The 15,775-nt window shown below is 41.8% G+C and overlaps 1 protein-coding gene across 1 annotated transcript in view; it reads left to right on the top strand.

Annotated features, from left to right (window-relative positions):
* Window positions 1-12,354: 12,354 nt before the first annotated feature.
* Window positions 12,355-15,775, top strand: part of FLRT2 (fibronectin leucine rich transmembrane protein 2) — an 88,832-nt gene continuing 85,411 nt past the window's right edge. Inside the window, exon 1 of the mRNA XM_012758468.2 lies at window positions 12,355-12,845. The gene's annotated coding sequence lies outside the window, so the exon portion shown is untranslated. The remainder of the gene's footprint in view (window positions 12,846-15,775) is intronic.

Below are 15,775 nucleotides of genomic sequence, written 5' to 3'. Positions count from 1 at the left end.
TTTAAAAACTACATCTTCTCCCACTGATGGGCTCACTGTGATGACCCAAGAGAGAAGCGTGCCAAAAAGGAGGGGCAAAAGGATTTCCTTTACTTGTAGCATATAATATCTCCCAAATGTCTGGCAGAACCCAGTAATTAGGAGTTGCCAAAATATTTTAGCATCACACTTGGCACATTATGGCACAAACTCACTGACTCCACATTCATCTCCACGTAGAATATGAAGGATGGAGGCAAAAATGGAGATGGAGAGAATGAGAAAAAAATGGCATGAAAATGCCAGGTGGTTCAGGTGAGAGCAGTGATATTATCTGGGAAACTGGTAAAATTCCAATCTTGGATAAAGATAAATTACAGGTAAAACCACTCCTAAAAGGAAAGAAATGAGATAGGAAATATAAGGTATGTAGCTTTTTAAGGAGAAAAGGCAGATTCTTCACTCATCTTATCTCTTAAGAATGAGATATTGCACCATCTGCTCCCCAAACCACTATTTCATTTCACTCTGGATTTTCTCCTTGGTATCCTCCCTCTGTTTCTCTGAATTTTCGGGTTGGCTCTCTTCCTGTGAGTCATATCCTTTCTTTAAATGTTTCCATATTTCCTTCCCTCTCTCTGCAGCTTATGTGTGACTCTTTGTTAAGCATTTCAAAATATTACATGTTACTGCGTGGTGATACTTTGCCTGCATCTAGCACCCTTTTATTTTTAGAACTCAGTGGTGTTCAAACAAATGCTGTCTTTCTAACTACTATGTTAAAAAAATGATTATTCATTATACAGGTGTAAAGTTATGGCGTAATTTTTTAAATGGCAGAATGGCTAGCTTGTACTCTGATTCTACAGTGCTTAATCTAATGTAGTGGTTTTTGTAGGGCTATTTCAAGATATTCTTCAAATTAGAATCACTTTTTTTGTGTGTCATTGCCTTTTTCTATAATATTCAACATGTTATATTAACATCCATGCCTTAGAATTACTCATTAGGGTTATCTGCTACATAGTGACTGAGCTAGAGACTTGATATCTCTCTCTCCCTTATTTTCCCAGTGACCAAACTCTTGCAATTTTACCTCATCACCAGCTTTCTATGTTTTGCAAACTATGAATTCTGGGCTAATTCCAATCAGCCACGTTGTTTTGCAAATAAAATTTTATTGGAACACCCCCACACTCATTTGTTTACATATTGTCTATGGCAGAGTTGAACAGCAACAGCAATGGGTCACAATCAATAACATGTGTTTATGGAAAAGAAAGCCTGTATTTCCTATGCCTATAATAGCCACCTTCTTCAGATTTATCAGGGACCCTAATGTCTCTTCTTCTTCTACTTTCTAGAAGTTTTACCACTTCCATGCCAACTAGCACTTTTCACATATTTCAAAATGGTAAGATTCAAGCTAAGTAATTATTAGTAGTAATAATAATTAATAAAATGCATATCTAAATAATTGTAATGAATAAGTTAGAATCATTAAGAACAAGGTAACACAGTTTTGGAAATGTCAGCATGCTTATCATAAAGGACTGAGCAACAGAAAATATGGCTGCAGAACTGTTTCTTGGTCCTTGCTTATCACGATCCAGTAAATACGTATAGTTATTATGTCTTATAGCTATATCATGAATTGTTTATTAATAGGTGGTTATGGGTCGTCTCGCAGCCAGCTATGTTTTTTCAACATATATGAAGGTCATACTGTGAAATACATGAGATTTTCTACATTATTGAAATGGAAGGAAGATAGTTTGCCTATTATATTAACCCCAACATTTGTCTTATTAGACCAGTCTCTAATCACCTTAGTCATGAGTTTACCTGGAATGAAATGGAAGTGGTCAAAGACAGAAAAAGCAGCCAGAAAATTATTTATACTCAATTTAGTGTGTCTAGACCTCCCAAAACAACTTGGAAATTGGGCTTTAATGTGTAGTTCTTCAAATACATTGTAAAATTTTATTCATTTATTTATTTTGAAGAGACAGGATCTTGCTTTGTCACCCATGCTGGAGTACCGTGCTATCATAGCTCATTGCAACTTCTAACTCCTGGGCTCAAGTGATCCTCCTGCCTCAGCCTCCCAAGTAGCTGGGGCTACATGCGTGCACCACCACATCTGGCTAATTTTTAAAAATTTTTGTAGAGATGGGGTCTTGCAAAGTTTCTCAGGCTAGTCTCAAACTCTTGGCCTCAAGCGATCTTCTTGCCTCAGCCTCCCAAAGTGCTGAAATTATAGGCATGAGCTACTATGCCTGGCCCCTAACTTGTAAAGTTAATAATATTAAAATATACATTTATATTTTCTATTTGAACTTCACCCACACAGTTATTTAAGTGGTCTTATTAGCATTAATTTTGTTGGGACTTTGTTATTATTAATATAACTAAGGAGCAAAACTACATTTCAACTAATGGACTTTAAAACATTTCCAGCAAGGAAGATATTAATACAATATTAGTAAATACATAATGAAAGATTTACAAATGAGAGAATTTTGGGGGCTTTGGAGGCTAAGTGTAACCAAAATATAAAGAGGAACCTTACATAGCTTAGCCCTAGTGAATACCAAATGTACTTTTACCCATAGTCCCAAAGGTGGCCTGGCTTCTTGGTTGTGTCAAAATAGCCCCTTCCTACATAAAAGGCTTTGCCAACAGAATGTATGAATCAGTCAGAAATAACACTTGCCTTTTAATCTCACCCAAAATATCCACAGGAAGGACTGTCAGCATTCTTTTTCTAACTATAGCTTTACAGTTTTAGTTTCCAAAGGCAAAGAGATGTGGAATATTATGTGATTCGCATAAATGACTTGACTTATCCAGAGAAAGGAAAGCCCCCCTACTGTTCTTAATGGTTATGTGATGGGGACAAACCACGTTTTAACTGTTTGAATACATATCCCCTTACTTCTGCCTTGTGGGATTCATACTCACCCGCTAGGCAGGGTTAACTAATGACTGAAACGAAATCCAGTCATTCAAAGAAATCTCAAAGGCTTCCTGGAGTTAGGTTGGAAAGATGTCACTAAGAGAAAAGCTGTACTTTATGCTTTTGCAATGTTTACAGAACCTATAACACAATGGAGCATGATTAATGAGGCTCTTCAAACTCTAGCCCAGGCATAAGACTTTGTACTTGTCATGTCTAAAGATCAGCCTTTATCACCCCCGTAACATAAGAAATGTAAACCAAAACCTAATCATTTCCTAGAGGAGTTACTTGACTTTCATCCTCAAGTAAACTAAGGGGTTAAAGAGGAGACATTCTCATTTTTTAATAAGAATGATACCTTTGCTTTGGGAAATGCTTTTGCTTTAGATACTTTCACATTTGTCATTTTATCCTATGCTTACAAAATGATATAAGGCAAGTTTGCCAGAAATGAACCCCTGTGACAGATGAAACATCTGTGGCATAAAGAAATTAAGTGACTTTCCTAAATGCCCAGCTAGTGCAAAACATATTTGATACCAGAACTCAGCCTGATTCTATTCCAAATAGACTGCAATATGCTATTATACTTAAACACATCCTACAAGACATTAGCCAAAGAACCCAGCCAATTAGCAAATTTTCTCAGTATCTTCAAATCAAGTTTCTAATCTATTCCTAAAGCCTGAGAGTAACGTAAACAATTTTTAAAGATGTGATTTATAGCCACGATAAAATATTTTTTCATTGTGTCAGTTCAAGAAGTGGATCTCAAAACCTTCAGAATTGTGTTTTTCTGTCCATTCAAAGCTCACACCCCATTAAATGTGCTCACCCTCATCTCTCCTCCAGCTGGGATCCTGTTGTGAATGGGTGATGGATGACTAACAGGTTCACTAGATCCAGTCACAATTCTAACCTCTTTCCTTCTATCAGCAGTTTCCTGAGGCCTGACAAACAAGATCTTCCTGGCTGTAAAAAGGCCATTAAAGAGCGTACCAACTCGATTTTACCACATCTAGTGGGAGAACTTCTGTTTGAGAAAAATGAAGACAGAATACTAACCTGGGTCCGTTGCCACCTGAGAACAACTATGCCAGTTGTCCTGAAGGGCCTCATGTGAGGATCATCAGTCTGTGCTTTGGAACCTTTTATATCATTAAAGGAGATGTAGATTGTTCTTCCTGGGCATTTTCATCAGCAGCATCCGGGAAAGCATGGTGGTAATTTATCTAAAATGTAATAGACATGGTGTGCCCCTATTCAATTTTCTTCTTTTCTCTTTTTCTGTTTCAGTTAATTTTTTTTTCAGGTAATCCTCCTAGTAAAATGACATGTTTATCTGTTCCAGACATTACAGTGGAAACCATGGAGAAACACCTTTGGTGGTTTTGCTTATTTATTTTCTTCTTGCTCACAGCTCTGGGGCTGTCATCATTTGAGAAAAGAATGCCTTGATCTGTTCCCCTTGATGGACAAGATGTTGTCTTTATTTTTTTCCCCCTTTGGCAATTGATACCATGTCTGACTTTCTTCTTAACCAATCTGTCTTATTCTTTCTTTTTTTTGCCAAAAAAAAAATTTTTGACACCCTCACAAAATGTTATTTATATTGCCCTAACTGGAGAGAGTCAAAAATAAAATATTTGATTGATGAATATCTGAAAGAATTAATCTGTTTTGTGAACATATTAAACTATTTCATAATTATATTATTAGAGATAGATTTTGATTAATAAATAATCATGTTACCTTGAGCTATAGTAAACAAACGTACAATGGATTGTGAAAATGGAAGAATCTTTTGGCAGAGGATACTGTTGAGCAGAGAACTCAACACAAACACATAAAATTTGTTTTCCCTTGGTGATTCACAAGACTTTTAAAAATGTTACCTTTTTTTTTTTTTTTAAGAGAATAGGGTGGAAAGGACATGTTACTTTGTATTGTGTTTATTTTAGTTCTGAATTTTACAGATCATATAGATGGATTTAATCAGATTGAAAATCACTTGGTATTTTAAAGAACTAGGGAACCACAGGAGAAATTGTTTAAACTTGTGTATTAGTTTACTATTTCTAATACTCACCATATCCCTTATTTACCACTCTTAAGATAATTCAAGTCCTATTTATGGGTGATTTAAGAGTATCGAAAAGGAATTTTACCAAGATTAAATATTTGTAGGTGTTGACATCTTCTTTCTTAGCTTTTATAAAACAAATGGTATTTAGATATATTTTGTATATCATATAATTCATTCTTTTTGAGTGTACAGCTCAGTAGTTTTTAAAGTAAATGTTCCAAGTTATGCATCCATCATCACAAATCTATTTTAGGACATTTTCATCATGGCACTAGGATTCCTCACGTGTATGTACCGTTAATCGCTATTCTCTCTTCCCTCCTCCAGACTCGCTCCCCTTGAAACCAGTAATCTGCTCTCTGCCTCCATAGCTTTGCCTTTTCTGTATATTTCTATAAATTAAATCATCAATGTAGTCTTTTGTGTACTGCTTTTCTCCCTGAATGTGTTTCTGAGGTACTTCCATGTCGTGGCGTATATCCATAAATTGTTCCTTTTCATTGCCAAATAGTATTCCATTCCATGGATATGCCATATTCTGTGTATCCATTCGCCAGCTGATGAATTAGGTTATTTTCAATTTTTGACTATTATAAATAATGCTAAGAACATTTGTGTGAATGTATTTATGTGGACATGTTTTCATTTCTCCTGAATAGACTCCTAAGAGTGAAATTGCTGGATCATACCATAAATTTATGTTCAATGTTTTAAGAAACCATTATGTCAAACTCTTTTCCAAAGTGGCTTCACTATTTCACATTCCTATCAGTAATGTTTGAGGGTTTCAATTTCTCTACTTCCTTGCTAACTCTTGCTATTGTCTTGTTATTTTAGTCATTCTACTAGGTATGAAGTGGTTTCTCATTGTGGTTTTGATATGCATTTCTCTAATGAAGTAGAGGACTTTTATAATTTTTAAAGCCATCTGCTTAAGATAGCTGTATAAAGAAGACAGGATGTCTTTATGGGAATTTGGCTTTTAATTCAGAGATATTTAGAAAGTCTTGAAAGTACCTTTGGTTTTACCCATAATGACAAGAACACATTTTCTGCTGATGAGAGAGTAGCATATATAGCAGGGCAATGGGCTAAGCTCCAGACAGGCTTCTGGAGACCTGGCATTCATTACTGTCTGTATCTCTGATTCTGTGACCTTGGATATGTAGTTTACACTTAATTCTTCATTAGTATGTCATGGTGGGTGTTGGGGGGGACCGCTCAGATAAAATAATTCATTTAGGAATGCTTTAGGGTAAAGGTTCTACAAAGGGAGCCATGTTAATGTCAACTGCTTGACTTTCTATCAGCTCTGACCTATAATATACGTTCTTGTATCTGCTGTACTTAAAAATAATCTAACACTATACTATGTATTTACAAAGTATTACATGAAAATGCAGGAGAAACCCCACTATATAAATGTGAAAATGCTGCAAAATCCCCAGAAAGAAAAAATAATTCAAAACCAGAGCAATCCTGACCTGTCTGTGGTTTGGTATTGTGTTTGGGATTAACTAGGCATCCCTTCACAACACTAAGGAAAATAGGAAGGATTTTCAAAATCAAGCTCTTAATGACTTCTTCAGAGAAAAGAGCCCTTAGGCCTTTGTCAACCTACAAAACAGGCTGGTGATCCAGACTAGTTCTTTAGCATTTAGGAAGGAGAATTTAACTCCTGCCTCTGTACTATTAATAAAGAGCAAAAACTTAATACTAATAAACTCACTCATATTCATGGTAAGTGATTTTCTAACTTGTTTACAAAATATTATTACTAATGGAAACTTTGAAATTCTTCCATTAGACAGAGACACAAAAAGAGACACTATCTGGGAGGGGAACTATTTCTTTAAATTTACTCTCAAGTTTCAGTGTTAATTTTACTTTTCGAAAATGTTTCATGTGGAGAAAGAGGAAACATGAAATCCAAGTTGTTCCAACTGAGTAAGTAAATGAGATGACTAAATCCAGAAAACTCAAGAACTAAAATAATTCAAGAATAAAATTAAAAAGCAAAATAAAAGAACCACTTGAAAAACTTTACAGTTACCTCTATTAGCTAAAAAAAGGAAGTGTGAAAGAAAATTGGCCAAGCAATTTATACGAATTCTTTAATAATGTAGTGAAAAGGTAAGCTCAGAATTCTGTGGGTTGAGGAAGTTTATTTCTTGGTAGGTAAAAACTTGGTAGCAAAAGGTGCTACTTGGAGGAATTGTATAGAGTCATTAAGCAGCCCTGTACTTTTGAAGCTCTCAGAGGTTATATGGAGCAAGGTCACCAGCAAAGCAGGCAGTAGTAACACTACTAAAACTCCATGGAGTGGCCAAGGCTATACAGAGTAAAGTATATATATCTCACATTAAAATGTGTTCTGCAAAACACAATAATTACATAAATAATGGCAGTTTATCCTTATTTTGAGCTTTGAAATACCTCACCTCACTTGATCTTCACATATATTCCCTGGAAGATAGTCTTGGTTTTACTTTTCAAATTTGATAGAAGAGAGACTGTAAGCTCAGGGCAGTTAAGTGATTTTCCTGTTTAAGTAATGGAGACTTGAGGTAAGATCTTCCAAGTCCAAGCTCAGAGCTCTTTGTAATCACACGAAGCTAGAGTGAAGACATTCATTCTTATAATAAAGGTCAGTCTTGAAAACTGTTTCTGCCCCTCTAAAGAATGTAATTTCATTTTTCTAATATGTTGATACATAGTGGGAGAAAACTACATTATCGGTTTTAATTCAGAATCTTATATGCACATTTAATTAAGTGTGTTTTCTTAGATTGAAAAGTCACTTTCCTCCTCCTCAGAACTATAGTTAGATATAGGTAGGCTCAGTAACATTTTCTACAATGGTAGCATCTAGATTTGTATAAGTCCCTGGGTAGATATTTTACCTCTTTTTACACTCTTTTAAAAAAGGCGTTTCCTTTACTTATTCCTCCCAGCACAGTTGGAGAATGTTTGTATCAACTTTATGCCAGCTTCCCTTCAAAACAGAGAGCAACTGCTTAACAAATGGCAGGTTTATGTAAGAGGAAATCTCCATGGTTTAACGTGCTTTTGTTTCCTGTCAGTATGTACCTTCTGTTTTTGTTCACGCATAATCATCTTGTAACCTGCACAGAAAGGCAAAGAAACCAAGGCTTGGGGAAATGGATATTCAAGCAATTACTTCCACACTGATTTTCCAATTCTTGGCCCCAAAGGGCTTTTCATGAGACAGGGGACTCTATTTAGTAGCTGGGGCTGCTGCATGCAGAAGGCTGGATATAAAATAATGCCGCAAAGTCCCCTGTAATATCAGTACATTGTCAAAAGAGCCTCATCATCACTTGAATGAAGCCATCTCTCTAGACTCTGTTTCAGGGCACTAAAGTATTTTGCACATACCTAAGTTGTTGTGTTTCCCTAATGAGTACATAATTATTTGTCTGTGTGTCTCCACTAGACTGTGAGTTTTGACAGAATAGAGACTGACTCTATTCACCGAGGGCCTGCTGTATGTTTTATATTTTCTATGATGTTTGTTGGATCGAAGGATGAACCACATACTCTAGTGTGGTGTTTCAAAATCAGAAGAACCTTCATTTCAATGCCACCGATTCATGTATTCAAGCCATGCCTCACAAAAGGGATGCCATAGATTAGGAATATTTTATATTCATGACAGAAAAGAAATGCCACCTCTCCATAGTATACTAGGCATGGTCATCATCTTATAGAAAGGATACATTTCTCTCTACCTGCCAGAGGAGCTTATTTGTTAAGTCAACATGTTTTGAGCATCAACCAGGTGAAAAGCATGTTTTGAGCATCAACCAGGTGAAAAGCACTGTATGGGACAACAGGCAAATACAAAAGTGAAACCAACTTAATTGTTTGAGACAGTAAGATCTAGTCAAGAGATGCAAATGTAGGTAGCTAATATCACCTTAAGGGCGAATGAAAGGAGCACCACACTGGTCAAAAAATATGAAAGGGAGAAGGGGTAAGAAGGTCATGGATGTCATCTTTTCATAGGAAAATTGAAGTTTTGAACCACACAGAGATGTAGCAATGGGATTGGTAAAGAAGGAGGAGTTTCAAAAAAAAAACAATCAAGATTTGAGAAATGGGTGGGTTTGTAATATACAGATGAGTTGAAAATGACTTCAAAATATGTAGCCAGAGGAGATTGTTGGGCCTTTTCTTGAGGAAATATAGGAGGACTTTCCTAAATTGTATGTAGGAGGAATTTTTTAAGAGATTATTTCTGAGTGAAATGGACATCTGGAATGTTTACAAGTCACACTGAATGCTTAATTTGATCATTTTAAAATCCTAAATTCATGAGGCTGGGCTGGACTTAGGGACTCACTTCCAAAGAACAAAGTATGGATAGGGCATACAATTGTACAGTTGAGAAGCCTGGTACAAAATATCTTGGAGAGTATTAATGTTGTCAATGACATCATGCTGGTACCATGTTCCACCTGACATAGTGATGTGACCAGTAAGGCATTCTTCTTATGGTATTTTTTTTTCTTAAGACTAGTAACTAGAGTCTAATTCTAAGAAAGCATCAGACAAACCCAAACTGATAGACATTTTACAAAACACCTGAGCTTTAGTTCCCAAAGCTCTCAGGGTCATAAAAAATAAGGAAAGACGGAGCATAGGTTATCTATTGATTAAAGGCAGTGTGATAGCCAAGACGGGATCCTAAAACAAGAAGAGAATATTGATGGAAAAACTGATGAAATATGAATGAAGTCTGGAGTTTAGTTAACAGCAATGTAGCAATATTGGTTTCTTAGTTTTGATAAATGTTCCAAGGCAATGTAAGATGGTAGTGGTAGGGGAAACTGACGATGTTTCCATTGATATAATCTGCCTAGGTTTTGAAGGCTGAGCCCCTGTGATGTAATGCTACTATCATTAACAATAACAAGTCAAATTTCTAAAGCACTTTCACGTATGCTGACTCATGATGGGACAATGTCAGAAGGCTGGTAGAACAGGAATTTTTTTTTTGAATGTCCATTTTACAAATGAAGAAGCAGTGACTCAGAGATGAGCTTACCCAAGATCAAAATTGTCAGTGCTTTGAGCTTAACTCATGAACTTACGATCCAGATACTGTGTTATTTTTACTTTCACCAAGTACTAGAAAGACAGGCCAATATACATATATATATGTGTGTATGTCTGGATGGGGAATAAGAAACATGGGGGGGGGGCTAAATAATTTGAGATAACAGTCACATTTCAATTGAAATGAAAACTCTACAGAAAAGTGAAGTCTTAAGAATAATGAATGAGCTGAACTTCTGTTTTTTGGAGCTCACAAATTTGCTTTTTGTTTCTCTTTGGCCCACCTCTCTACTCTTATGTATTAGTGAGTTTCTTGATAAAAATAAAGTAACCTCATTTCCACAGTTTTGTAAATATGCAGAATTATTGTGCTTTGGAGCCCATGAACCTCATTTTCTATTCTTTTGCTAGCTCTGGCTTCATCATCCTGCATTTTAAAAGCTGATTCACAGGTCATGTGGATCAGAAATTTGTCACAACGATTCCTCTCCCACATTTGGTGTGATATTTTTCCCCTATTTAATTTTTCTTGTCCTGATTACGATAACTGGCCCAGTAGCCCTTAATAGGGAGCACATACTTACAGTTTAGAAACAGCAATAATTTAACATATGAATTCTGTATGTCTGCAAACACCCTTCCCCCATTTTCAATCTCATTCCTTCTCTAGCAGCATAAATCAGAAAGTAAAACCTCTACAGGGTTTCGTTTTACCTTTTCAAATAATGTGTTCTTAAAGATGAAATAATTATGCTGCTGTTTCAGATCAAGGTTTCAAAGGAAGAGCCTCCTGCAGATAACTTATATACACTTACATACGAAAACGGATGTTTAAAAGCAGGTAGATGAGTATTTGTCCTAAAATGCGATCTTCCTCGTTGATTCTGGAGCCTGAGGAGCTATCCCTGTGCTTTGCTGCCACCTTGGCAATCTAGAAGGATTTACAACGGAGTCGTGCACTGGGAGGGCTGGAAGCAGCGTTCCCACTGCCTCTGTGGCTGGCAGAGCTCGGGGAGGCATTTGAAATGGCTATTACTGAATCCCATTGGCTTGGGTATGCTGCAAAGAGAAATTAGAACGACTATCTGGTGGAAAAACACTTTCTCTTCTTTTTTTTTTTAAATAACTCATTTTCAGCAAGATCCACGTGCTAGCCTCTGAATGCTTTATAACGGCTCAGTATTTCTTTCTTTCTTTTTTAGTCCGGAATGGAGTCGAAGGAAGAAGGAGTCGGTTGAAGATGTCCATGCGAGGATGTGAGTTTGCGCTCTGAGCGACGTCCTGGCTCATTTGGGTGTGACGGTGACAGCAGAGACGCTCTGCTGACAGCGTTCTGTTGTCTAAGCTTCCTCCCAGCGTTCAGGAGACGACTCGCCTCCAACTCCAGTCAACTTCGTGGGAGTCCACAGCACTTAGTCAAAGCCGTTTACAAAATGCAAAGCATTTGGGCAGCCAAGCTCCTGTATGCTCTATTAAACCGCTTCCAAAGGAGATGGGAAAATATCGCGGATCAAAATGTAGGCACTTAAAGCTGACCTGCTGCTTGCAATGTTGGGACTTGGATATATATATATTTTGCATTGTCATTCTTGTTTGCTTTTCCACTGTTTATTTCATTCTAAGGTTGGCGCGCATTCTCCCTCTCTCTCTCTTTCTCTCTCTCTTTCTCTCAATCTCTCTCCATTTCCAACTCACACATCAAACTCCCTCCTCTCCCCTCAACCATCTTCCGGTGTGGTGTCTTACTTAGGCTTAATTATTTGAATCTGTGTCATTAAGCGTACTCGGGCACTTGATGGGCGGGTGGGAAGCAGCTTTTCTTGTGGTTTCATTTACATTTATCATGGGTGGGTGGGTGACCGCCACGATTTGTTTCGCACACGCAACACAGTTAAAAAAAAAAAAAAAAAAACTAGCTAGAAGGAGCGACGAGTTCCAAATCTTCAAAGCGCAGCTCGGAAAGGAAATAATACGGGGGGCGGAGGGCAGAGCAGGAGAGGAATAAAAAGCCAAACTTCGCTGGCAACTTCAATAAATCCGGTAACTGAAGGCAAAAAATAGATTCCGAGGGCTGCGCCTGGTCCGGATGAAACGCCAGGGCTCCTTCCCATCCCTGAGTCTGGCGCTGGACGCCGGCCACTGGCGTCCGGCCACGCGAGTGCCCCTAGACAGCAGCACACCCACTGCGAACGCACGTGAACAAAGCTCGCGTCCCGGCCTCCGCCGCCTGCGGTTTCCTAGTCGGTTCCAGCTTCTCCAGGGAGTGTAGGGCGCACACAGGGTTAAGTTAGTTCCCTCCCCGGGAGGAGGGAGGGGAGGGGGATGGGAAAAGCGGCTTACTCTCTTAGGCTGGGTACCTCGTAGTTAGTTGTACGTTCGAAACCTGTCGCCTTCACTTGCGAGTTTGGTATCCTCCACCGTGACCGCGGGGGAACGGGTGCTCGGAGTTCGCACCAGCGCTCGCAATCTCCGCGCGCCCGCCGAGGTGTGCCTCGGGTCCTCCGTCCTAGGTGTCTCGCGGCGAGGCGACACCTCCGCGCCCGCCGCCGTGTCCACCGAGCCCCGGGGACCTGGGCGGCAGTTCTCAACGATGGGCAGGAAGGACCTCGACGGCGACCCCTAAAACAATACCATGCCCCGGGAGCCCCGCTGCTGCCGCGTCAGCTTCTTCCCTTTCCACCTCCCTGACCCTGTCGGATTTGGATGAGCCCATTGCCAGGAAGACGCGGCCTCCAGGTAAAGGGGCTGCTGTGCCAGGTGAAGTTTCCAGTGACCGCCGGAGCTGCCGTTGCGCGGGCACCACGCTTTCTTTGGGGGAAGATTTTTTTTTTTTTTTTCTGTTTTGAACCAGCGTTGGGTGGTCACCAGGGTGGGGTGTTCTAGGCTTTGTCTTTCACACAGAGAGCAAATAGGCAGCTTAGCTCTCCCCTGCCTTTAGGGACTTGTGTCTGCAGGTCAAATCCGTCTGCTCTAAGGAGTTTTGTGACTGAGCTCGGGGTCGAAACGCAAATTTCCTTGCCTGCTACAAGCATGGATCCTAAATTGGGGGTTCCAGAGCCCCCAGCCTTGCCGGAGTCCAGTTTCTCACTTCCCTAGAATGAATCTCAACTTCCATCAGTAACAAACCCCTCGCCCCATCTGCTGTTAATGTCACCAGAGTTCTTATCAAGGTTGCCTTTAAAGGCACCAGCCGGTTACCTGCCCGCAATCCGAATCGGTTAGCGGCTAAGCAGATGCAGTGGGTGATAATTCGTTTTCCTTGGGAGGAGGGGGTGCTTTTTTCAAAACCAAGCCCCTTTCCAGCCCCGCTAGTCCTCCTGGAGCTGGCGGGCACTGAACTGAGGCCATCGCGCCTTCCTGGCGCGCCTGCGGGGGTGGCGAAGGCGCTAAGGATCATACAAGGATGAACCAGGATTGCTATGAGCCGAGTAGGTGGGACGCAGGGAGGGGGCGGATAAGTCTCCTAGGCACTGAATGCATGGGCAAGGAGACTGCCAGGGTGACTGGAGCAAGGCCTTGCCAGCTGCCACTCAGTCTCTGCGGGGGCTTGAGACATCCTGGAAAGATCCCTCCGCCGCGCTGACCAGTATGGGGCTCGCCTCCTCTATTTCTGCGCGGGCGCGGTCACTTCTCATTTGTAATCAGGCTCAAGATCAAGGTTGCGGAGTTGCTGTGAGGGCATTAACCAGGGAAAGGAAGCCTTAGGGGAAAGGGTGACTGGGGCAGGCTGGACTCACACCTGACGCCTGAGAAATCCCTGGAGCTTAGGGGCGTCCGGCCAGCGGCAGTTGCAGGTTGAGGCTGAGGCAAGCGCCACAGTCGTCGTTGGCGCTTTGCTCCTGGAACCTCCCAGCAAGATGGCACTTACTGTCTGTCCCCCTCTGATTAGCGCCCCCAGCCGCGCTCCCCACCCTCCCAGACATTTATTAGTCACACGCTGTGTTTGGAGAGAAGTCAATGCGTTTTCCTAGCCCCCTTTGCATAATGCAACTAGAACAGTGACCCGTGCGCACGAACCGGCTACTCATGTGTGTGTGTGTGTCTGTGCATGTGTGTGAGCGCACGCGCGTGTGAGCGCGTGTGCCATCGTGCGTCTCCGCGAGGGCGTGCGTCTGGGTGGATCCGTGCGTGGCATGGGAGGCAAATCGGGCGTTTCTCCAAGTCGTCTTAACATTTGAGCGTCTTAGGCGCTCAGATACCTGCAGGCTGTAGACACAACAGGGATGCGAAGGAAATAAAAACAATCGGGGAAGTGATGCCAAGTGACTCAGGTTTTGAACTGAGGACGTGGAGTGCAGTCGCGCCTGGGGCGCGTCCGGAAATCATCTTAAGCGGGTCTCGGGCACCGCCCCAGCCCAACTCTTGTGCCCCAGGAACTGCGGGGATCCCTAGGAAGTTGGTCCCGGGCAAGTTTTAAACACGCTGGTTGCAGCTCGTGGGCCCTAGCGACTGCGCGTCTCAGAGAAGCCCAGCGCTTGGCGCGGGCTGGTTCTCCCTCTTCTGTTCAGATCCAGCCTCTCTCCGGACTTGTTAAAACATGACAGCAACTTACTGGAGGCAGAAGGAGCAGCAGTGAAAAGAAATGAGAAAACCCGAACCTCCCCCCAACCCCCATAAAGGGACGTGCACCTGGTTTTCTTACATTACTCTTTAACCTTTGCAAAGAGATTGCGAAGTGGAAACGTTGCCTGTATACAAATTAGGCTCCTTTAGCTGTCAAGCCCGTTTCCTAAATCTTTGAGGCTGAATCTCTGGTCGTCTACCGCAATCGATGGGGAAATTAAACAACGCTCTTTCCAGCAGCAGCCGGGGTGAAGGGAGAAAATGGGGGTGCTTAAAATAATCATAATAAACTTTGGATAATTTCCCCAGTTAAAGTTATTTAAGAAGGTCCAGGATGAGGGAACTGGTGATGGGGTGGGGCGTGGGGGGCACATCACCAAGGTTGCCTGAACTTGAAATAACGCCATTTTGGTTGAGAGGCTTGCTATATTTTTACCCTTTAATCTCACGTTTCGATCATTTCTCAGTGTCTCAGTAAAAGATCCTCCTGCCTGGAAGTACATTAGGCAGACATGAGGAAATCGCCTCTCTGGGTGCAGCTGGTGGCATTATCCCAAAAGCTGGAGGTAAGGGAGGACATATGCAGGGTAGAGAGAGGGAGAAAAGGCGTGCGGGGAGGGTCAGGGTGGCATTCGCGGTGTCAGTCCCGGCGCTCTTCAATTCTCTTCAGAGAGGACAGGGTTAAAAGCCGAGTCTGACTTTGCCTCTTGGAAAGCTTTGGGTAGCAGCCGCGCCTCCCAAGCATTCTTTAAACGAGAAAAGTGGGAGGGACTCCGGGAGGGAGGCAGAGAAAGAGGGCTCGAGGAGGGGAGCGCGCCAGTGCGCGAGGGACGGAGGGAGAGGAGGAGCGCGGGAGCAGCGGAGGCGATCCCGCGAATTCATTACTGTAAACATCTCCCGGGGGTGTCAGGAAGGGTGGGGGTGGGGGCCGCGGCGCCTACATTAGCCGGGCCGCGTCGGATTGAGGCAGCAGTGTGGTCGGAGCAGCCTCCAGACCCGCGCCGGGCGGGCGCAGCACTTGGAGCGAGCCCCGCGCCCGCCCCCGCGCAGCGCCGCACGCCCGGCTCCGCGCAGCCAGCACACCCGCGTCGGGACTGAGCCCG

Source organism: Microcebus murinus, chromosome 6 (genome assembly GCF_040939455.1).
Source record: "Microcebus murinus isolate Inina chromosome 6, M.murinus_Inina_mat1.0, whole genome shotgun sequence".
NCBI classification, from domain to species: Eukaryota; Metazoa; Chordata; class Mammalia; order Primates; family Cheirogaleidae; genus Microcebus; species Microcebus murinus.
Note: the sequence above shows the minus strand (reverse complement) of the source record. Positions and strands in the feature narration are given on the sequence as shown.